Raw genomic sequence first — 23,781 nt, 5'->3', positions numbered from 1 at the left:
CTATCTGAAAAGTGTCATTTTTTGCGAATTGTGGATATTCACGGTCGCTTAGTTAAACAATGAATACAGATCAGCGTCATATTTTTACGTGAAGCTGATCTCTATACAGTAGTTTATGAGCATAAATAATCTCGGGATCCTGCGAGAATGCGAACTTGCTGAAAATTAATCGTAAACCTGGCCCAAAACGCGCTCCGTTCGTAAACTCTTACCACGTGACCAGATTTGTTCTCGTTCCATATGGACTTCGGTAAGGTAGATCGACCCTTCTCCTCTAACACCAGGCAAAGAAAGCGCAGAAATGTCGTCTATATGTGTCAGAAGGACGCGTGGAACGGACAACACTTTTTCATGTTTGGGTCAAGTTCGAGGCCCCCCCAATGCTCAAGAAACCAAAATCTTAAGAAAAAAAGTTTATATCCCACATACACACCCCTAAAGGAATGCACACATTTTATTTTTTCAGCAAAATCTAAGCGGGTCGAGCTACACCTCTGGCTGGAATGGCCCTTCCCTTTCTCAAGAGCAGAATAAACACAGACACACCTTCTAACGCCACTGCAAGCCTTGCAAAACCTGCGAGTGATAGCTGAAAGCAAACAGGCTTATCGGGCTGTGCCACGCCGTATATGACGTCATTGGGGTGTCCCGACCTTGAGGAACGCGTTGCGATCGTAGCTGTACAAGTACAATGGCCTCCAGTGTATCCACAGGGAACAGACAGCAACCTCATACTGTTCTAATCTAATCTCATGCTGACGTCCCTTGAACGGTAGACGTTCGCTGAGTCGAACATTCCGAGCAAAATACGTAATCGCAAAATTCTCATGACTGTAGTTCGAACACTCGTTGACGCGATAGATAATTCAGATTATAACATATCTGTGTTGCAACACACGTTCCTGTCTGCGAAGACGATGATCAAGTGGAGAGCTTTTCACCAGTCTTGGGTAGTAACTAAGTCACATGTAACTTTTAACTGTAACTGCAGCCGACCCGCTGTAACGCTTTTAACTGTAACTACAGTCGGACTGCATTTATCCGGATCCTGCGCTATCCGGACAAAAAAGCATGGAGACGTATTTCTCCCCATGTATTTCGCCCTCGTTTATCCGGACTTTAGCTTCCGGTCTCAGACGAGAATTCCAGGGAACAGAAGTGACTAATACCCAATAATCGGCTTCAGTTATCCGGTCATTATCCAGGATGACACTTGGCCCACACCTAGTCAAGCGAGGTCGAGAACCCTGGTCGTGGCTTCCTTTTTACTGACACAAAGACGGTGTTGCTAGGAAGAATTTTCTCCCTTTCGGACTTTGCACGTTACACAAAAGTAATCCACGGAGCAGTCTGGTCATTTCAGACTGAGAAGGTCCGCAACGAGGACCCCTGCGCAGCAATGATAGATGACGATATCGTCAGTGTCGTCGCATACGATAGTGTTTAAGAAGAAAGTAACGATGAAAGCGTGGATGCACCAGCTGTGACAGTAGAAAATGCGCAGGCGGCACTGAGAACAGCGCTATTATTTTTCGGGCAACAGAACAATGTTTCGCAGGTCAATGCCATTTGCAAAGGTTTGCAAGAACTGGATGCGTGTATTAGAATGAAACAGATGACAATGGATAGTTTTCTGTGTAATGGTTAATAAAGATGTCCTTTTTAGGATCACTCTGGATTTTCGTGTTTCACTTATCCGGTTCCCCCGCTATCCGGACATTTTCACAGGAAACGAAGCCGTCCGGATAAACGCGGGTCGACTGTACTTTTTGCAGTACTGACTATAGTTACTTTATAGAAGAGCAACTTCTAAGTGTAACTGGTTACCGCTTTTGGTTAAAGTGACTGCAAAATGTAAGTGTAACGGAGTTACTCAGCTATGGCAATGTTTACAACACGTCAGTTCTCTCGCGTCGTTTTGCCGAGGCTTCAGGTATACGCTGCCGTTTTTCCCAACCAGGAATTCCACGCATTTTGTCACCTCATACGCATCCAGGATGGCCAGACTAACTCACACCGTGCTGTTAGCGACCATGGGAAATCCTCCGCATACTACACGGTATAAATGCAAAAACAAAGTTTTTGAAGGTTACCTTTATCCGACCTTTTAAAACGGTAACTGTAGTTGTAACTAGTTACGTTTAAAATAAGAGTAACTGTTACTCAGTGAGTATTTTTGTAGGCTAACTGTGACTGTAACTTTTTTTTTGTAAGTGTGACTTTTTGTAGTAACTTACCCATGACTGCTTTTCACAGTATACGTAGAAATTCACAAAAGTAGTATTGGATTGGATTGGAAAAGAAAGAAAAATATGGTGAGGTTGGTCCCGACCTACTTCAAAACGCGTTTGTGGGTGAAAAAAAAACAGGAACAGGAAAGGGGTAGGGGTGGAACAGGAAAGGGGTAGAGTGGGTGTAGCAGGATAAAGCACAAAGGAAAACCAGGGAAAGGAAAGGGAGAGACGTTAGACGCCGAGAAACACTCACTGCACAATGTCAGATATAGTCGAACACAATGTCACCGAAGTTGTCACAGAGTGTCAAGCAAGTTCGAAGCGGTAAGGAAGTTCACAAGAGCTCGCAATGCCGGCACCTGGTGTTGGGCAGGCCAGCAACCTAGAACCTTCCCAACGGAGAAAGGGCGATTGTCGAGGTGGGCTAGTGCAGCCTCAAGGGAAAGACGAGGTGCTCTGTATCGAGGGCAGGCTTCGATAACATGCTCTGTGTCCTCCAAAACCCCGCACTCAGAACAATTCGGTGTGGAAACCTTCCGAAGTTTAAAGAGGAGGCGGCCGGTATATGGCACATTGAGACGGAGCCGGTGAATAATGGAGGTAACGGCCCGGAAGAGCGCTGGGAGCATTAAAAACTGCAGGTCTGGATCCACTTTGTGCAGTAGTGAGTTAACTGGGACGCATCGACGCCAGTGTTCCCCCCTCAGACGTTTCACTACTGCATTTACCGTGCTCTTTGCATCCCCTCTTGTGAAGTAGACGGGGTGCGTGCGAACACCACGCGCTAGATGGGCACGCCTTTCAGCTGCATCCGCAGCCTCATTTCCGGGGACACCGCAATGGCCAGAAACCCACTGCAACTGGATGTCATGTCCCCGTGATACGGCAGAGGTGTACACTTCAAGGACATCATGCACCATTGGAGACAGACATCCTGATCCTGTAGAGTAGAGAAGGACTTGTAAGGCGGCTTCGGAGTCGATGTAGATGGACCACTGAGCTGGGGATAGAGAGGATTCAATGAAGACAAGCGCCATACGCATCGCGTGCAGTTCCGCCGCCGCCGCCGCCGTGCGGTGTGAGAGTCTTGCACATCCTTCAGCTGACAACTGCGGGATCACATAGGTGCAAGCAGAGCCGGAACGCGTCGTTGATGAGTCGGTGAAAACCTGAATCTTCCCTCTATCGCTGTCAAGCACGGCCAAGGTGAGCTGCCGTAGAACAACCGTCGACGCAGCTTTCTTCCAGGGCACTCCAGGTACGTCGACACGGACAGGGGGTGTGGGCAGGGCCCAGAGTGGGTCAGGGTGCTTCGGCAGAGGTTTGTGCTTGGGGACGATGCTTCGGTGGGCAAGAACGGCTTGGCTGTACCCAGACGGTGGACGACGAATCAAAGCGCGCACTAAAGGGTGTCGATGGTGGCGAGTTGCCAGCCTCATGTAGTGGCTAAGAGACTGATCGAGCCTCATGATGGGTACAGGTGGCTCCTAGGCTTCCGCGAAGACAAGAGCAGTCGATGTGGACTTGTGGACGCCGAGGCACGTCTTGATGCTCTTCGCAAGAGTGGTCTCCAGCAGTTGCTCAGATGTGGGACAGAGATGATGCAGTACTGAAAGGTGGTAAACCAGCACCTGACGTACAAGGGACCGGTGAAGACCGAAAAGAGCCCTAGAAGTGAGCCCCCACCGGGTACCACAGAGGTAGCGCAGAACATTCAGTCGGGACTATGCCCTGTCTTTGAAGTAGCGAACTTCTGCTCTCCACGATAAGATGCGGTCGAGGATGAGACTAAGGAACCGGTTGACGTGCGTAACGCGCCTCACTGGGTGCCCACTTATGTAGAGCTGAAGGTTTCTCAAATGGCGGCGTGTGAAGGGCAAAACCACAGACTTTTCATGGGACAGGTCCATACCTCTCTCTGCCAGGAAGGAGGCTACAATGTCCAGCGCGCTTTTCAGGCGGCGTTGTAGTGCTGGCCACTGCTTTCCAGAAGACCAGATACAAATATCGTCAGCGTACAAGCTAACATTGACGCCCCGTGGCAGGAGAGAGGGCAGTTCGGCCATGACAACGTTGAACAGGAGCGGGCTAAGGACGCTTCCCTGTGGGACACCAGCTACTCTACCGTGATGAAGGGTTTCGCCTTCTGAGGTTTTCACGTATACGGACCTGTCTCGTAGGAAGTCAGAGATCCACCCAAGGTCTCTCCCCGTGACGTCCATAGTAAAAAGTCCATGAAGCACGTGACTGTGACTTGCGGTGTCATAGGCTCGCTTGACATCCAGAAAAACGGCAACCGTCAGGAGGCCGCCAGCACTAGCCTGCTCCACGTGGGATACCACATTAATCACGCAGTCCATCGTGCTACGTCCCCGTCTAAAGCCAGCCTGCGCTGGATCAGAAGGCTTCGGGATTCCAGAAACCAGTCGAGGCGGTTCAGGATTAGCCTTTCAACAAGTTTGCAGAGACAGCTAGTGAGGCTGATAGGCCGAAACGATGCCAGTTCTCTTGGTGACTTTCCTGGTTTCAGCACCCGGATTACGGGGCCAGTCTTCCACATGTCAGGTACGACTCCGTCCCTCCAAGATTTGAGTTTGAGGTTTATTATTGATTGATTGATTTTATTTAAAGTGCCCACAAACAGCCGTGGCCTTTAGTGTGGTACACGAAACACAATACATACTCTATATACAACAGGGAACTCCACATGCATAATGCTGGCTAATTCATGATTCCAGGATAACTAAATTAAGAGAAAGATGTACTATCGAAATGTCGAAATGTGTCTTTCTTTGCGACAGAAATTGCAGGCTGTAGTTCGTTGAAGGAGAAATCTAGGTCCATCAGAGGCTCGCAAGCACCGCAGTGGAAGTCGACTACCTTGAGAGCATCTTCGGCAGACTGCTTGTGAGCGTCACCTAAGGAGCGTCACAGGATGAGCGAGTGAGCAGACGTCGCCAACAGTTAATTCCAGTACGTCCTGGAGAAGCGCCAGTGCTCGAAAGGGCGTCTCCTGTGCAACAGCAGGGCAGCTGAGGGTCTTGATCACCTGCCAAATTCCTGAGGTCGGCGTATAAGGGGAAAGGGAGGAACAGAACGTCCTCCAGGTCTTTCGACCAAGGCGTTGAAGGTGTTTGTGTATAAGGCATCGTAATTTACAGACGTCATTGTAGTCTCGAGGACATGCAGTTTTGCGGAACCGTCGCTCTGCTCGACGTCGTATTGCTCTGAGGCGTTCAAATTCAATATCGGCAAAGAAGTGCATTGGCAGTACAGAGATTTGCTTGCTTGCCATAGAGAGGCTGGACCCCAAAGCCTGTGTAAAATCTTCCAGGTTTCCGGACGACGGGGCCAATTCTTCTGCCCGTAACTTGAAAACTTGCCAATTTATAAACCTCCTTTTGTTAGGAAGACCTTGTATCCCTCTATGGGATACGAGCACTGGCAGGTGGTCACTACCAATGGTATCCAAAGCAGGCATCCAGTGCAGTGTTGGGGCAAGTGCTGCAGGGCACTTAGTGACATCTAAGCAGCTGGAGTACGGCGGCCCGCGAAAAAAAGTCGGGGAACCATCATTCAAAACAATGTCACCAGAAGTCTCTAGGCACTTCTGTAAGAGGCGACCCCGCGCATCCTAATGTTGGCTTCCCCACACGTTGCCATGGCCATTAAAGTCCACACACACGATGAAATGTTGAGGAAGCAGTCGAAAAAACGACGCGAACTCGCGTTCTTCGATGCGTACTGGGGGAGCGATGTAAACACAAGCAACAGCGACTTGTTGACCGTGAAGACGGACACTGCACACAACATATTCGAAGTGGTCATCGGAAGATGAACAAAAAAGAGTACTGGAACGCCTTTTCTTACGCAGAGCATCGCCCTGCTGAACCCAGTGTGTTTCTCAGAGCGATAGATAACATAACTTGAGAGTCTGAAAGAGGCGGACACACGTGCTTCGCAGAGAGCAAGGAGGGGCATCCGGTGTCTGAAGACAAAATTTCGAAAGTCGCTTAACTTGTTCTGTAGACCGTTGCAGTTCCACTGAAAGACGCAAGACCCGGAGTGTCTATATGCCATCATTGGTGGATACAGGACACGTTTGTTGGTAGCTACTCAGAAGGGTTTCCAGCATGAGCAACGCTTGCACCTCAGGCAGCTCAGCAGCTGTTGGGATAAGCTTTAGAACCGATCGGAAGGCGGCCAAGATGAGCGGCAAAAGCGGGGTGAAAGAGTCGCGACCTTGCCTGTCCCGGTTAGGTTGCTTCTCAGTTCGTCTCGCACGTCCTTCCTGACGCGTGGGGCGTAACATTTCCAGGGAACCTTTGGCTGGATCCGGAAGTACAGATAAAGGTTTGGAACCAGCTGTGTCGGTCACGACCACTTCAGCGAAAGACTTTTTTATCTTGAGCTGCCGCGATTTTGGTTCTATTGGGGGGGGGGGGGGGGGCGCATGGTGAGGAGGGTGTCCGAGAGATGAAGACGAGGGATTACAGTCCGACTGTTGCTTAACGTAACTCGGGTTAGGGCGTGCCGCTGCTGTTGTTTTTACATTGCCGTCGCCGTGTGCAACCTTACGGACATGGGCTGCACAGCAGCTCTGGCGATCCTGCATGCCACATATGACGCCACGTGATTTTCCGCGCAGTTGGCACATTTGGGCTCGCGTCGGGACGTGAAATCCTAAAAGTCGTGCGATCCCGCGCAGATTTTACATCGATGAGTCCCACGACAGTCTTTGGCGTAGTGCCCAAACCTCTGGCACTTGAAACACTGAGTAGGAGGAGATATATATTCAGTTACGGGATGCGACGTAAACCCCAAATTCACCTCAGCGGGCAGAGACTGGCCCGGAGAGAAGGTGAGAATGACGCTAGATTTTTGGTAGGCCATGGAGGATACGTCAACCTCTCTTCTGTAAACAATTTCCCTCTGAACCGCAGACACTCCGTAGGGTTTGAGGTATTCTAGGATCGCTATCAGCAGTGATGGCCACTAACTACTTCTACAGTAGTTTAACTATAACTGCTAACTACTTCGAGATGGGGTAGTTAAAACTACTTCTTTAACTACTGCAACGTATTTTAACTACATCTATAACTACTTAACGTTGTCCATCAACACCCATCCCTTGTAGTGTTCTTGGACACCTAAATATGAATCACAAGCAATGATAATTATATTTAAAATATAATCTCGTGCCTACGACGCTTAATTCACATACTGTCGTAAAATCCACTGCCTGTCTCTTGTATATTATGCGCTGACAAAAGAGCTTGCTGAGAAATATTTTCTATGGAGTGAAAGCTTCCGCTATAAAGGTACGTACAACATACGACGGACCATGTACGAGATTTACACTCAGGCTCCTTCGTCACAGATGAATACGAGACACACACACAATAAAATATTGTAGTGGGTGACGAATGCGCCACTGTGGACCGCAAAATATTTACGCTTGGCCACGGTGATCGATCACGTAGCCTTCTTATGCGGTTTCAATGGAAGTTCATGCAAGAATGGCGTAAATGCAGGCTAGCTGGTGGATAAATTCGATGATAGGCAAGCCTGAGCGATGGGCAAGACACGTAAACAAACACGAAGACGAAGGCTCTTTACGTGTCTTGCCCGTCGCTCAGCCTTGCCTATCATGGAAGTTCATGCAAATGAGGCTTCACTAGACAAGCATTAAAAGTGAAGATTTAGTACACATGCGCCTCCGTTCTCATCAAACAAGTAGCTCAAGGTAATAGTCGGAAGCACAATCGGGCCATAAAGCTTTCAGTGCAAAATCGGAAGTAGTTGGCGCCTGCAGTAATCTAAATACTGTAGTGAACTATTAGAAATAGTAGTTTAACTAGTAGTCGCCACTACATTTCTGCAAGTAGTTGATACCTACTTTTTAACTACATTCAGGCAGTTTAACTAGTAGTTTAACTACATGTAGTTAACTACTGGCCATCACTGGCTATCAGAGTACAGTCTCGGTATGTTATGGATTCGCCCCACTGTTCGCCCATTCGCCCAAAAGTAGTATCATCAAGGCTACCTGTCGAGTTTGGCATCCCACACGGGTCGGTCCTAGGTCAGTTCTCATAGGGACGTTCGGCTAGAATTTGGCACGGCGACAGTGGCGCCGGCTTTTTTCGCTGGTCGGGGGCGAAGGAAAAGTTTTCCATTATATTCTACAGGTCCAGATGAAGATGTTGGCGATTTCGCATGTAGTCGCGCGAATTATGTCTTGTGTTCGACCTACATCAGTGAATATGTACAATGCCTGATGAAATAACTGAAGTAAACGCTGGGAATAACTTATCCTCGCCACCGCAGGTGGCATTGATGGCAGTGAACGAGGTCGCCCTCTGGGCAGCCGAACAAGCCCATACCTCATTCCTTTTATGATGTCGTGGATAAGCTTTCAGTTCCTGTCCAATTAGACGCTGACGACTCTATTTTGTACAACCACATTAACCCTCAGGTCAGTTTCTTTTAAACGATAACCCAAGTTTAATTTCGGAATGGTGTAGGACACATGACAATCGATTAAGAAAACAGTCTTTCTGAACACTACAAGAAAAGAAACGACTTTTGTTTTTCACATATTCAGTTATGTTCCGACCCTTGAAGAACGTCATTCAGTAAAAATATTTGAGCGTGACTTTCACATTTAGTTGGAACATATATATAAATAACATATATTCATCCGCAACTTGAAAACTTTTATTTACACTCATTCCAGGCTCACCATCTTTTTAAACGAAAATGGCGGCATACAAACTGTTAGTGAGAGAATTGTTCGAATGTGCCTCTGTGGCGGCCCGCGGACAACGACAATGTCACGCAGCTACGGACACGCACCACCAGGAGAAGCTTCAGTTCCATTCGTGACGTCTTATAGTGAGGCCACGGGTTGAGAAGCTCCCCGGCACATCCGGGCTTCCGGAACGTTCCGTCATCGCCGATCAGGACTCATGTATACAGGAAGAACAATATCCTCTACATTTGGTGACCCAGACAACGAACACCTCAGTTAGATTGTGTTCCTCCACACCTCAAAAAGCTGGGAATCCCATAGAGGGTAGGCTCACGAAGTTAGAAAGTAATCAAAGCAAGGCGGTCTGTATTTTATATGTAATAGATTATAATAAGTTAATTTCCTTTATGCCAGAAAAGCATATACAGAGGAGTGTCGCCAAAAATGAAGTTGAAAACTGCGCTATTGAAGCGATAAAAGCTGAAAATCTTTAATATAGTAGGCAGTACTCTCCTGCAGCTATGATTGAAGATACCGGTCCGGAGAAGAAAAAATTATTGATGAAAATGTTTGTATAATATCGTAAACAACAGCAGTGACATCCCTCTTAAGTCTTAATAAATATCTTTCTCCTTCGGCATTTCCCCATACACGACAGAGTCACTGTTGGTCACTTCTCCCCTTCGTCACCCAAACCGGCAGTTTTCAATATGTTTTTTTTTCTCTCTCTCTCTCGAACAACCGGTGACAGGAACCTTCTCCTGCATGATGCTTTTCACACTTCTTCGCTGACAGATTTTTTATGTTTAAATAATTTGTTGAAAACGTAAGAATTTCCACTGTTTCTTCACCTAACTGTAGAGCCTAGCTGTTAATGGTATGTCGAACAAGTGTACTTCGTTTTTCTTTTCTCTCTCTTACTTTGATCCTCGTTGATTTCGTTATTGTTGTAAGTTATTATTGTTTCTATTTTGCCCATGTGTTTTATGTACAGGGCCTCCCACGTAACGGTCGCCAAGCTTAAAAAAAAAAGAAACACGAAGCTATCTTCGTGGATGAAACCAAGTACATGTTGTTAAGGGTCGCCGAAGCTCATCGCCAATATTTTTTGCGTTTATGCGAATTAGCAAATTAATTAAAATTAATGAAGGTACCTTTCAATTACACATCCAAAGTAAATGCTAAAGTTAAGAAAGATAACGCTTCCGTCTTAAGATGAGTTGAAACTTATCTGTCCAACCCATCACAGTATATGTACAGATGTACTCTACCTTATCACCACTAACGACTGTTAGTGGTGATACCACGTATTACCAAAACTACACCACCAAAAATACCACGTATTTTTGGGGGAGGGGGCTGGGAATTTGTTAGGAGTAGCAGAACAAGTCGGGAGACGAGCTCAATTTCTCCTCTCTTTTTTTTTTCCTTACAAACAAAGAAAAAAACTGTTACCACAAGGTTCTGTATAGGGACCCCTCTTGTTTATGATTTATATTAACGACAGTGTGTCACAGTGATGTAACATTCATGTTGTACGCAGCTGACTGTGATTTACAAGGATATTAACAATCAGTTGCAACTATAAGTGCATGCCTTGCTGCTGGTGTGATTCCTGGTAAATGTACCTAAACTAGAACAAAGGTGCTGGCATGTCCGTGCTGTCTTTCTTTTTGGAAACTCCCCATTCATTATCTTAAATTGTTGTTGGCTAAAGGAAAAACCCGTTAATCTTCAACTATTATTTGCAGAACGTTGCTATCCCATGGGTGCTTGAATAAAAATATTTAGGTGTAATTATTTCTTGGAATCTGAACTGTAATTATCGTGCAAACAAGGTAACACAAAAGGCAATTGGTAAACTTCGGTACTTAAAGCGCAATTTGAAACATGCCTTGCCTCAGACTAAATTGATTGCGTACACATTGTTTGTTCTTCCAGCTCCTGAGTATGCCAGCAGTGTGTGGGATCCCCATGCGGAATCCAACATTGATAATTTTGAACACATACAAAAGTTGTCCCTCCGGTTCATTTTTTTTAAAAATACGGTCACTTAGACTCCGTCTCTTCACTCTACGTCCTTGCAGGTCTCGAATTTTTAAGTTTGAGTTGTCATTGTGATCGTCTCGAGTTTCTTTACTAGATAATTCGTGGCAACTTTCGTTTCAGAATTTCGAGATATATCTCGTAACGATAACAAACGGTTCCGTCATGCTAACAAGTTTAATACCCCGCACACTCGACATGATGTCTTTTTGTTTTCATTCTATCTGCGCACGCGACGTGACAGGAATGAACTCTCTCTCCGACATAACAAATTCTTCCACAGTAACGTCCTTTCTACGTTTACTCGACTCAACGTTACATCCCACAGCCATAAGGCTGCGTTCAAACGGAGCAACCTTTTTCCAGCAACTTGGGGCAACTCGAACCAACGTCTTCTGAGCAACTTCGTGACGGTGCAATATCCGCGTTCACACAGAGGAACTCGGCAGCCCCACCCACAAGCATCCTTACGGCAATCGCAAGGTATGAGTTCGAATCCAACTCATGGTGCCATTTCACAAACTGGCATTATTCAAACCTACGTTAGCGCCTATTGATATGCCTAACAAATGCCTATTGATATGTTAGCGTGGAGTTAACAAAAAAAAGAAAGAAAGAGAGAAACCAATGCCAGGTAGTACGGAACGATCAAAATAACATCACGTCTGGCTTTCTTTTCCCTTTTTTTTTTCACACCATTTGGAGCACGTCGGAAGTAACATGGCTCCTTCTCACTGACTGGCCGGTGCAGCAATTTCTGAAGATTTCGGTCGCCGAGACCAGCTCACGTGACCCAGGGTTAGCGTGCTGGCCATGTCACGTCGGGACCGGGAGGTGCCCGGGGTCGAATTCCAGTGCCGGCTGTGCTGCCTGGGGTTTTTCCTGTGTTTTGCCCAGACGTTGTCAGACGTATGTCGGCACAGTTCACTTAGAAGTCGGCACAGGACGCGCATACCCTCAGAGCGTTAGTCGTGACGTTGCCTGCCTCTGTGAGGCCAACAATGGCGAACTCTTTCAGCTCTTCCAGCTTCTCCGAGCGATTCCCAGCAACTCGAGTTGCTGGAAGTTGCCGATGTCGGTCGACTGAGAGTAACTCCAAAATTGCTCATAGTTGCTTGAAAAGGTTGCCCTGTGTGAACGGAGCCTAAGCAATACCCTTCTTGTATAACATACGCGTTCCTAAACATACTCGAGTTAACTCGGGAGAAGCATTGTACTCAGAGCGGCGTTTCAAAACCGGGTCGAGTTACTCGATGACGTCAGTACCTGGGTCCCAAACAAGGTCGAGTAACAAGTTAGTTAGCTCGATTCCACTCTCCTTCGAAGGTCGGTCAGGGAAGGTTTGTGCGAGTAATGACGTCACATTTTTGTCGTCTGCTCTTTTGCCTCAAGATGCCTGCTTTTCCCAAGACTGCACACGTTGCGCAGGGACCAAAAAGATTTCTCTGCAGAAATTGAAGATACACCGGGACGACGACGTTGACCTAGCAGTCTGGGAAAATGGAGACCTCTTAACGAAGACGCTAAAAGCACCAAAATTTCTTAAGGAAGTCAGGAAATGCACCGCTGTTTACATCAAGCACGAACACATACGCAACGTCCAGAGGAACGCCATCTGGAACGAAAAACACCTTGTCGAACGACGTCATGTCGTGTTGCACTTTGATTTTGCCGAGAACTGGTCAGTGAATATATCAAGCGAGGTCCAGGGACGGTACTGGAAAACAGATCAAATTTCTTTATTCACTTGCGTGGCAACAACACCTGTGTCGACAACGAGCTTCGCAACGGTGAGCGACGACATGTCCCATGACACGGCGCACGCACTAGCCCTGGACAGGATAGTTGAGGCCCTGGAAGAAATTCTACCTGTGTTCACGCATCTCATCTATATCTCAGACGGTGCAGCTGCGCACTTCAAGAATAGGTATCAGCTGTACGAGATGACGAAGAACAGGCTGCTTGTGAGATGGTTGTGTTCTGCTAGTGGTCACGGCAAAGATGGTTGCGATGGTGTTGGCAGTTCCCTGAAACATATGGCAAGCTTACACAACCTGCGGTGTACAGTTGCGGCAGCTATTCGAACACCTGCTGATTTCGTCCGTGTTCTCGAAGAGAAAAATCACTCAACGCACCTGCTGGAAATTCCGTCGAGCGACATCACGGTGTTCCAAGAAGCAAGAAAGGAGGAGTGGGGGACGGTCCATCCCCTCGCAGGCATTCGTTCCTCCCACGTGTGGTATAAGAAATGAAATAGACGGTTTGACAATGAAGACGTCCTGCTAGCAAGAAGCGTCATCGACATGTATCCGCCTGAGTGATTGGGCCTGGCTTCAGGATCCGAACATTCCGTAGTCCAGACCCGCTGGTTCGTGATGCATGCAGTTCATCTACTTCAATTTTGTGATCTTATGCCCCTGAAATCATAGACTCACAAGCCACGAGCCTCGTGATGTCCAGTGCCACCTTGTACGTGTCATGTGAAATACATTTTGTACGCGGAACAGAGCAAAATACATGTAAAGAATAAATACTAAATAGCTGTCTGTCAACCTGTGTCCTCTTAACGTGACTCGTAACTTAACGTATCTCGCGACTGCGGAAATAGGAATACGCCCGACGGTACAAGAAACAGTTTGGGATTATTCGCTTGCATGTAGGAACGCAGGAAATAAATGGTAACGTAGATATACAAACGTTAGCGCACACCTGCGGTGTATTTTATTTTATTTATTTATGCGAATACCTCAAATGCCCGCGAGGGGGTTACATGAGGGGGGGGGGGGGGGGGGGGTGAAAGAATAATACAACAAGAACTATACATCACATAATGAATATATTAATATCAACTAGCACGCGAGGTTACATGTGTTCAGTAACACACAAACAAAATAATACAAGTAAATGAAACACACTTTATAATTCAAAAAGGGAACACAACTGTCCACGAAATACAGAAACATCAGAGATGGTGGCGATGGATTGGGGAAGGTCATTCCAAATGTCAATAGAATGTGGAAAGAAGGAATGGAGAAACTGGGATGAACGACAATGGATATGCTCAACTTTGCATGTGTGATCAGTCCGGGCGGAAACGTAGTGTGCTGGTGCAATGAAAGAGGGTCGGATGGCTTGATTGAAGTAAAACTTGTGAAAGAGACACAAACAAAAGTATCTTCTACGGAGTGCAAGAGGGGGATGATAGATGGATGACTTTAACAAGGTAATATAGACACATGAATAGTTGGACAAAATAAAACGGGTTGCACGATTTTGAATGGACTCGAGAAGATCCGTAAGAGTTGAGTGGTAGGGATCCCATATGCTGCAGGCATACTCTAATTTGGGCCTAATTAGGGTTAGGTAAGCAAGACGTTTGACGTCCGGGGGAGCAGGCCTAAGGTTACGACGTATGAAGCCAAGTTTACGATTTGCATCCCTTACAATGGTATGAACGTGATCTGACCAGGAAAGATTTGATGAGAAATGAAGCCCTAAATACCTGTAGTTATCAGAAGTGTTGACAACCGACTCGTCAATGTGGTATTGATAGGTGAGGGGGGGACCTAGAGCGAGAAAATGGAACGTGGCAGCACTTGGAAGTATTTAAGGTACGACGCCAAAAGGAACACCAGTTGGAAATTGACGCAAGGTCTTGCTGAAGGGTTATTTGATCTGAACGGGATTTAATAGCACAGTATAATACGCAGTCATCGGCGAAGAGCCTGATGCAGGATGAGATTGAGGTCATTTATAGATATAAGAAATAGAAGAGGACCAAGAACAGAACCTTGGGGTACACCCGAAGAAACAGGGAGGAAGACCGAAGAGGAGTTGTTTACAATGGTTGTTCGAGCTCTGTTAGAAAGGGAACTCACGGTCCAGTTAAAGACGTCGGAATGTAGGTTAAGGAGCGAAAGTTTGTGTACAAGACCTGAATGTGACACAGAATCAAATGCTTTTCTAAAATCAGAAAGACTGCGTCTGTTTGGACTCCACGATCCATATTGGAGAGGATATCAAAGGTGAATAGGGAGAGCTGGGTTTCGCATGAAAAGCCCTTACGAAAACCATGTTGTTGAGCAAAAAAGAAATTGTTGCCCTCGAGGTGAGACGAGATAGCTGAGTAAATTACGTGTTCGATAATTTTGCACGGAATACTAGTTAAGGAAATGGGACGATAATTGAGGGGAGATGACGTATCGCCGCCTTTGAAAAAGGGGACGACCTTGCCCTGTCGCCAGTCGTGGGGCACGTGCCCCTGTTCAAGTGATTGCGTGAAGATGGAAGGTCAGGAACATGGACGAGGGTTCTTTGGTATTTTTAAGTACCTTAGAGTTGATGGAATCAAATCCGCAAGAGTGCGATAATTTCATGTTCTCAATTACCTTAAGTACCCCGGGCTGGGAGACCACAATTTTGGGCATAGGAGTGAAAGCGTCGGTGGATGTGAGAGCACGGGGGAAACTTTGACGGTCGTCATGCGTAAACACACTGACAAAGGCTTCGTTAAAGACAGTCGCACAGTCGGCGTCACACATTGCTCGGATCCGTCGGGGTTAGTCAGGCGGATGGGATCGCGCGCCGGTGGATTAATAATTTTCCAAAATTTCCGAGGGTTATTAGATAACATAGAGGTAAGCCCCGTGGAATAGCCCTTATGTACTCGGTCGAACACTCGTGATATTTTGACTCAGTACCAGCGTGTGTACCAGTACACTCGTGATACGCGGACTCAGTACCAGCTCGTCTGGCTTGCCGGTAGAGGCGCTTTTTCTTATTGCGGAGCTTCCTTAGGTCATTTGAATACCAAGGAGCACACGTAGATGGTTTTATTACAACTGATGGGACGTGTCTGTCAATCAGCTCATTTAGTTTATTTCGAAAGAGGATCCAATTTTCCTCAACCGAACGTTAACCACCACCGACCATGAATGATGAAAAATAAGAAAGTATCTCGTGGTTTATTGCCACAAAGACCGTATTAATCCATCCGTACGCCTGTGAGATGTCACTGCGTACCATGTGTCGCCTTTTCGCTCCGCTATGGTTGTCAAATGTTTTTAGTCCCTACAAAATTTATACCGCCTGAAAGGCAATAGAATGATGGATACATGATTTCTTTTTTTTTTTTTTTGAGAAAATTAAAGGTGGGGTTTTCGAGAAATCGATCCGTGAAGTCAGCGTATTCTTCGATGGTGATCCCGGTTTGCTCCCTCATACCGCCTTAGCTTTATCATTCACAATCTTTAACAGCATACCGTTAGAAATAGCACTTACTGGGCTATCTTTCAGTGTAAAAATCATTTTCGTCTATTGTCTACTTCCCCGACAGGAAGGCGACAAAGTTCGCGCAAAAACGCGCTCTACGGCGTTTTTGCGATTTTTTCTCACGCGAAAGGGCGGTAGTAGGTATCAGCGTATGCCACACAGTTACAGTCCAGTATGTAGAGAACGGGTAGAAAAAATGTCGTCCCCGTCACTTGTACGTAGGGCGCATAGGGTTGTCTCAAACTTCGGCCCGAGTGCTCCGTCGTGCGCTCCGATGCGGCACCGTCCTGCGGGCTTCAATTTTTTTCTCTGCATCCGGTCCGATTTGAAGTTCGAGATTTGTGCCAATGTTCATCACAAAGATGTGGCTTTCACACAAAAAATATGTAGCAAAATCGAAGGACCTCGACGGACGGGCTTGCCTGAATTGAGATGAAATCACCCTATCTGCGCACACGAGAGGAGATCTCTGCGTATGCACGCCATGACTCTCTGTTCCACGCCGTGGATCCGTCTCTCTCGCTGTCGCTTCTTCATGGCCTTCCGCAACACCTTCTTCATTGCATGCAGCTGAACGTTATGTTTACCCCAGTTACCAGGCAACGCCTTGGCTAAGACTTCTGTGCCACATGCACTGTGTGAGCTGACCCACTTCATCAATTTATGGACTGCCCCGTCTACCAGCGGGAACGCAAGGTCTTGCAACCAGAGAGTCGAACTCGAACCGTTACCGAAAACCGAAACCCGTTACTAACTTCTCTTTTTGATCGAACCGGAACTGAACCGAAGCGATTGGCACCATCTTGGAACATTTCGGTAAACGGTTCCAGTAACGGTTCACAGCTACCCAAATAACGGAACTGTGCACAATCTTGAATCTTGACTGCATCGCATGCAGCTAGCCAACGAAATCCGAATGATATCGTTCCTCTCCTCCACTCCTGATTTGTCAAAAACGGTAGGCGAACACCTTTTTGTTACACTGATGCAGTTATTTTTTGTCGCGCTATGTTTTATTACGCTTTCCACGAATTAAAAGTGATTGGCAGTGGTTGGCCTTCGGCGGGCTATGTGGTGAAGTTCTTGCTGCACTCTAGTGTACCTCCGTCCCCTCAGTATCGGTCATCCTGCCTATGCATCACTTTGAAGTCCTCAACTCCCCACTCCCACTTTCCTTTTTTTTTTTTTTTTTGGCTGTAGTCGTGACGATGCCCACTTGAGTGCGGCCAACAACGGCAAGCTACCTCGACATCACCCCCCCCCCCCTCTCTTGCTTTCTTTTTTTTTTTTAATGTGTGGGAGACATTTAAAGTATGCTACGTAGAGTGTTACCAAATAATTTTATCACTTGCCTCACAAAAGCCTTTAGTCAAAGTCAGCAGTACCTTTGTACCTTTGTGTCGGCAGTACCTCGTGTTTATTTGTGTGCATATTTATATTGGTGTTTATGTCCCACGCGACATCACGTTTGTTTAATTCCGACATACAGTGATGGACGTAATATGTTTACCTCCCCTCATTGCTACAGTCCACATTGCTACGTGGTCGTATCTGCGATGGCGGCTCCAGAACTTGGCTGTTGAGATGGAGCACAGCCGTATTACGAATGAGTTCATTGAGCAGCCGCAAGGTGGCGATGCTGTTTGATCTCGCAGCGAATAGAAGTAATATAACGTGACCGAGTACCTCTAAACCAACCTTTAAAGCATGTCGTAAAGGAGTTACGTATCGAGCATTGGTTGAGTTGAAGTCAGTTTGGATATATTCACTTCAAGTCTTCATTTCGAGACCTGTAGTGAACTTCCCCACCTTCACGTGAAGGTATACCGGTTTCGCTCGCATTTGAGCTGGATGTAAGAGGCCAACCAAAAAAAAGTATCCGACCATTACGAGAACACCGCACTACTTAAATGCAACGCGCTATCTCTCTAAATTACGAACTAGGATATTTCGGAAATATCATTTATCTCCACAGCACCCTATTTTTTAAATCGATGTTTCCCCTCCCACCGTCTGCATATGTCTGTCTACATATCGTCATATCTCCGTCTGCATTTGTCTACCTGTGACATGGCTCCACTCCGTTTAATTTTCATTTCATTTTACGTTTGGTTTGTTGAATGTATATACGAGGGGTGTTCAAGTCAAACGGGGACTTTTCATTTTTCGCAAAAGTAAAATGAACTTACAGCCAAGAAATTAGTTTTATTTTTCAACGTAATCTCAAGGCTGCACTAATGCCCTTGTCCCAGCGCTTCACGGGGGCTTGGATGCCAGCAACGTAGAAATCCTTACCGGCGCGTAGCAGCCATGATCAGATCGCATTCTTGACCTCGTCGTCGCAGCCGAAGTGGCGGCCCGCAAGGAACGCCTTCAGTGGCTTGAAGACATGGGAATCGCTGGGGGCGAGGTCTGAACTGTAAGATGGCAGTGGCAGCAACTCCCAGCCAAGTTCCTGTAAGGTGCCTGTCGTGAGATGCGCGCAATGAGGTCGTGCATTGTCCTATAGGAGGAGGACTCCTTTCGGGATGAGGCCCTGCTTTCCGAAACTGGAGGTGTTCATGAATGATAGTGTTCAACGTTCCCACACAAAGGTCCGTCTTTCAAGCCAGTTCGAGACATGTTATCCGTCGGTCCTTGAGGATCAGGCGCTCCACAAGTTGGATGTTCTCAGGAACTCTGACACTGGGCTCTGAGCCGCCCCGGTCGGGATCGTCCTGCACTGATGTACGCCCGTCTCGGAACCGTTTCCACCACTGAAACGCTTTGCTGCGGCTAAGTGTATCGTGGCCATACTGAGCCTGAAGTCTTCTGTGAATTTCAGATGACTTTACGCCTTCATTCACGAGAAACTTCATGACAATTCGCTGTTCGATGTGCGCGCTCACCTCGTCGTCGGCCATCTTGTCCAGCACGTGTCTTCTGTTTTGCACAAACTTTGGACCACCACGTGGTGAACGCGGAGGCCTGTCGCGTGTGAAAATGATGAAAAAGAAGTAGCGCGAGCCATTTGTACACTCAGGAGACAGAAAGTTCCGGTTTGACTTGAACGCCCCTCGTACAATACTCCTAAAACACCAGAGGACGCACCCAGGCAAGGGAAATTGCAGGGGCTGAATAAACAATTAAAACAAACACAACATTTAAGCAACATCAACGCACAAGCAATGATCTGAAGGACAAGCAATTGACAGTGGTCAGCAAGTGCCAGAGGCGGGACTCGAACCCTCGACCTCCCTGATTGCCGGTCAAGCGTGCTACCACCCGACATCGCGCTCTAGTTTTACGACCGGCAATCCGGCACTCGCTGATTCGTCGACTGGCGTCTTTCGCGGCTTTCAAGCGCCACACGCCGAGCATTTCTGTAAATACACGCCGAATAATAATATAATATATATTATATATATTAAATATAATATATATATATATAATAATATTTTGCTAGTACACACGCCGAATAAATGTGTAAAACGAATTTCTCATAAAAAATGCGTAACAAAGTTCAGCTTCCGTAAGACATGGGTCACATCGCTGTTATCTTGTAACCACGCACAGCAAGCACAATGGACTCAAATTTCATATCCACAGGTGTGGACGGCTGATATGGCGCGAAACCCTTGATCAACTTGGTTTAACACTGATTAACACTGGAATTCGTGCTGTTTACATAGCGCAAACTAGTGTCGAGGAAAAACCTCGATCCTAACTGGATGAGGAGCCATATTACTCCGAGAAATACTACACGTGCGGAGTGTTCTGGACTGTGCTATAGGTATCGGTTCGGCTGCAGTGAAATACAAAGCGGAGCATAGCAGCAAAAGAGGCAGCTTGCCAAGATCCCACTTTCTCTATTGACTCTAGATTGTCCTCCGGTACCCTTGTCAAATATCAGCCGTGTGCCAGCAGGAAAACATCTCCTCTAGATAGCAGAGATGTTTGCTGCACGACCCCTGATAGAGGGGGGATCTCTTCTTTTTCGTTTTCTGTGGTAACCTTTTGGCTAAGCATGTCGAGTACTTCTCTACGATAATGGCGAACCGGACACGACGGTCATATCGGCTTGTGGTACTTGGCTTCACATATTCTACACACGCGCGCATAAGTATCAACGATAGAAGAAAAAAAAGAATAAAGTAAGAGAGAATCCAGTTCAGGCCGGTAACAGTAACGTTTCTTTTTCTTCTTATTTTATTATGGTTTAAGATCCGAACTCTGCATAACGTTTTCACGCAAGGAGTAGGACAGTGTCACATCCGCAGAACGACGCGCAGAAGACGTTTCAGTCCCAAGTGGGCATTTCTCCTTCGCGCGGCTCGCGTCAGAGGTCACGACGTGAAACACGTTCTGAGAGCAGGGACACCGTCATGAACTTCACGTTCGGCAAGGGCACTTCCGCGGTAGCGTTTCATGATAGTGATATGCACAGGATCTGCTCATGCGTAGTTGCGCCCGCTCGACCGACCGAACGTATGGGGCGCGCGCACGCGGTTCCTGAAAACTCTCTATTTACTTAACCAAATGCACTGTTGTGCCTAACTCGTTACAAGTAACTCGTTACTTGGTAACGGTTACTTTTTTTGGTAACGAAGTAACGATTCAGTTACTTTTTTAAAAAAATGGTAATATTAACGGAATCAGTTACAAAAATTGGTAACTCGTTACTGACGTTACTCGTTCCTGACGTTACTCGTTCCTTTTCTTCAGCGCCGGGCAGCACATTTCGGCACTCTGTGTGGCGCAATGCATGCAGATTTGACCTGCATGACGTGTAACTCAAAGTATTATTGCAGTCCCTCGCTGGATGTGTTGTTGTCATTTCTCTTGTTTCCGTAATCTTCGACCACCACTCATTCCCAAGAATGGCCACCAATTGTGCTATGGCTACAAAAACCGCGTTTTCGACTTCTAGCCTTTTCTTGTCTTTGCTGAGCTTCTGAGCGCTCTAAATTATGACGCAGCCCCTCGTCTGTTTTTGGGAACCGTTGGTAATCGGTGGCACGAGAACCAGTGTTTTTTCTTGTGTTTTCGTAAACTCCGATCACCCCCACTTCGGAAACAAGTGAGAAGGTCCAGGTAAACTGATATAGACTCATGGTAACGGGCCGAGAGACACGGAACACGAAGGACGGACGACAAATTTCGAGTATCAGCTTCTTCTGAAGTGCAATTCCCCATTAAGAGTCGAAGGCAAGTGATGGCATGTTCGTTGGCTCCTTTAACTATGCTGCGGTAACGTAAAAGTAACTCGTTACCTGTGAGTAACGAGAACTCGTTACTTTTGTATGTTGGTAACGAGTAACGTATTTAGTTACTTTTTCCTGAAGTAACGGGTAACGGTATTTAGTTCCGTTTTTTCGGTAACGGGCACAAGTCTGACCAAATGAGTGATTGGGAGCTGATACAAAAAGTAACTTTACGTGACCAGGCGAGGTCTCGAGGGAATGATACTATGTTTCACTGATAACCTTTCTAGAAGAGTGCATTCTTGGCTTGTTGGTAACGTTGATTTGGAATGACCATTGCAGATGCACTGCATACTTTAAAAGAACACTAAAATGAAATCCTCCATTGTCAGCGCCTCCCTAAAACTGTCCTCGAAACAATACATTGAATGAAGTACTAGCAGCGTTTCTTTCAGAAGTGTTTATAAAGAAGGAAGGGTTTTTCGTCGAAAACGTGTGTGCCAAGACGGAATCATGCTATACAGTACCGTAATATATCGCAGACCCACTGCTCTTTCCCCTCCTCCTCCATCAAATACGTTAATATCAGCTATGGGACGCCCTCGTGTAATTACATGAACTGTCTTCCTCTATCTGTGCTGTTTCTGTGGAACACAGCGGAAGCTGATTTCACCGCTTCAGGACTAATGGCCCTTCTGGCGTTACTCGTGCCAAGAAAATCATGCCTACCGAATTCTACCGCACATTCCTGTTGCACACACCGTTGCTGGACTGTGCGAAGCGGTCACAGAGGAGCCCAGGTTATATTGTGTGGAATTCTATATCTTCCCTGAGTCACGGATCTTGTTAACTGAATGTTACAATGGGAGGAAGGCCAACGAAATGTGCTGAATGTAGCGAGAAGTGGGAGCAAAGTCCAGTGTTATTAGGAACGGCACACCGAGGACACCCCTTACGATAATGCTCGCCGACCAACAATGACGAGACAACGGTATCGCATAGCACTCGACGGCTCTATCACATAACGTCGCTTACATGACGTACAGCTCTTGCGTTGCTGGAGTTGCAATTTTGTAATGATTACCAGAGCAGCATTAAATAATCGCTAAATAATAAATGAATGGTTTCCACGCAGGGAAATTCAACTTATAATATGACAAATACGGTGTTAACAAGTGCGATACCATGCTGCAGAGAGCTGTTAAAGGGACTGTCGCATGCAGCTGAGTGCAAACCGAAACTTCGGTGTGGGTGTATGTAACAAAAGCCGGCATTTGGTATCTTTGGTCTTTCTTCATATTTTGGGAATGTTGACCTTGCTTCCTCCCCAAACTGTTTGACGCCCGCATACACCTGGGGGTTATGTGTGGCTCCGTCACTCCCCTCCCTCGGCCTTCGCTCGCCGACACAGTGTCATTATAGGCGGCCCCAAAGGATTGGCGGAAGAATTCAAATGTCCGACGGTCAGCGGATCCAGCACTCGGGCCTACGCATTGTGATTAGACGGTGGCCGGGCGCCGAAAAGTCAAAAAGGAGAGTCGTCTCCCATTGTCCCCACCAGTCAATCATTTATCTTTATTAAGTGGAATGCCGTAAACAAGATGTCACTTCCTGCACTTAGAGAAGCCTGTTGTCGTTTAGGGTTGGAGGCAAAGGAGCCGAATAGGTGCCGATATAACGCAAAACACCTGTCCCCTGACAGCGGCAGGTACAGTGAGAAACAAACAAACAAACCGAACACATAAAAAGAGAGGGAAGACTTCGACTTGGGGCAGTCGTAGAAAATGTGACAAGGAATCGGACGTGGCCACACCAGCCTTCTAAGTTACCCACGCTAGCATGTAGAATTTTCAAGTTATTATTGTGTCTGTGCCTACTAAGTTAGTGAAGTGAAGTGCGAATCACCACCCTATCCGACACTGGACCACGTGGGATCAACGGAGAAATCATCGAAGGAATCGTCAGGACTGCCACCGACTTCCTCATACAGATAAGACTTTTGTATCACCATTTGCAAGAACTTTGTTAGTTGAATCGAAATTGTTACGCGATTGCTGTAATTAGATTGTCGAATTGATATTGTAGTTTCCCCGCGAGATCATTTGTGTGCAATTCCGTGCAGCGGAATCCCGTTCAATGTTAAACCGTTTAGTTAACTGTTCAACCGTAAAATTAAATGTTGTTGTTAATTTTACTAGCCTCCCTCCTCTGTCTCACTGTGTGACGCATGGGGACGTGTGTCGATTGACATAGGACAGCCCGACCACTCTCTTCTACATTTATTTGTCCGGAA

At 46.6% G+C, this 23,781-nt stretch overlaps 1 long non-coding RNA gene across 1 annotated transcript; it reads right to left on the bottom strand.

The window, feature by feature from the left end:
• Positions 1–12,752: 12,752 nt before the first annotated feature.
• On the bottom strand, positions 12,753–13,586 carry LOC135383900 (uncharacterized). Its single transcript, XR_010420136.1, has 2 exons — positions 13,170–13,586; positions 12,753–13,061 (listed from the first exon to the last, which is right to left on the bottom strand). It is a non-coding gene; the product is annotated as an uncharacterized LOC135383900 (long non-coding RNA).
• Positions 13,587–23,781: the final 10,195 nt, after the last annotated feature.

The sequence above is a fragment of the Ornithodoros turicata genome, chromosome 2 (genome assembly GCF_037126465.1).
Source record: "Ornithodoros turicata isolate Travis chromosome 2, ASM3712646v1, whole genome shotgun sequence".
Classification (NCBI taxonomy): Eukaryota; Metazoa; Arthropoda; class Arachnida; order Ixodida; family Argasidae; genus Ornithodoros; species Ornithodoros turicata.
The sequence above is the reverse complement of the archived record's forward strand: the minus strand, read 5'-3'. Positions and strand labels throughout refer to the sequence as shown.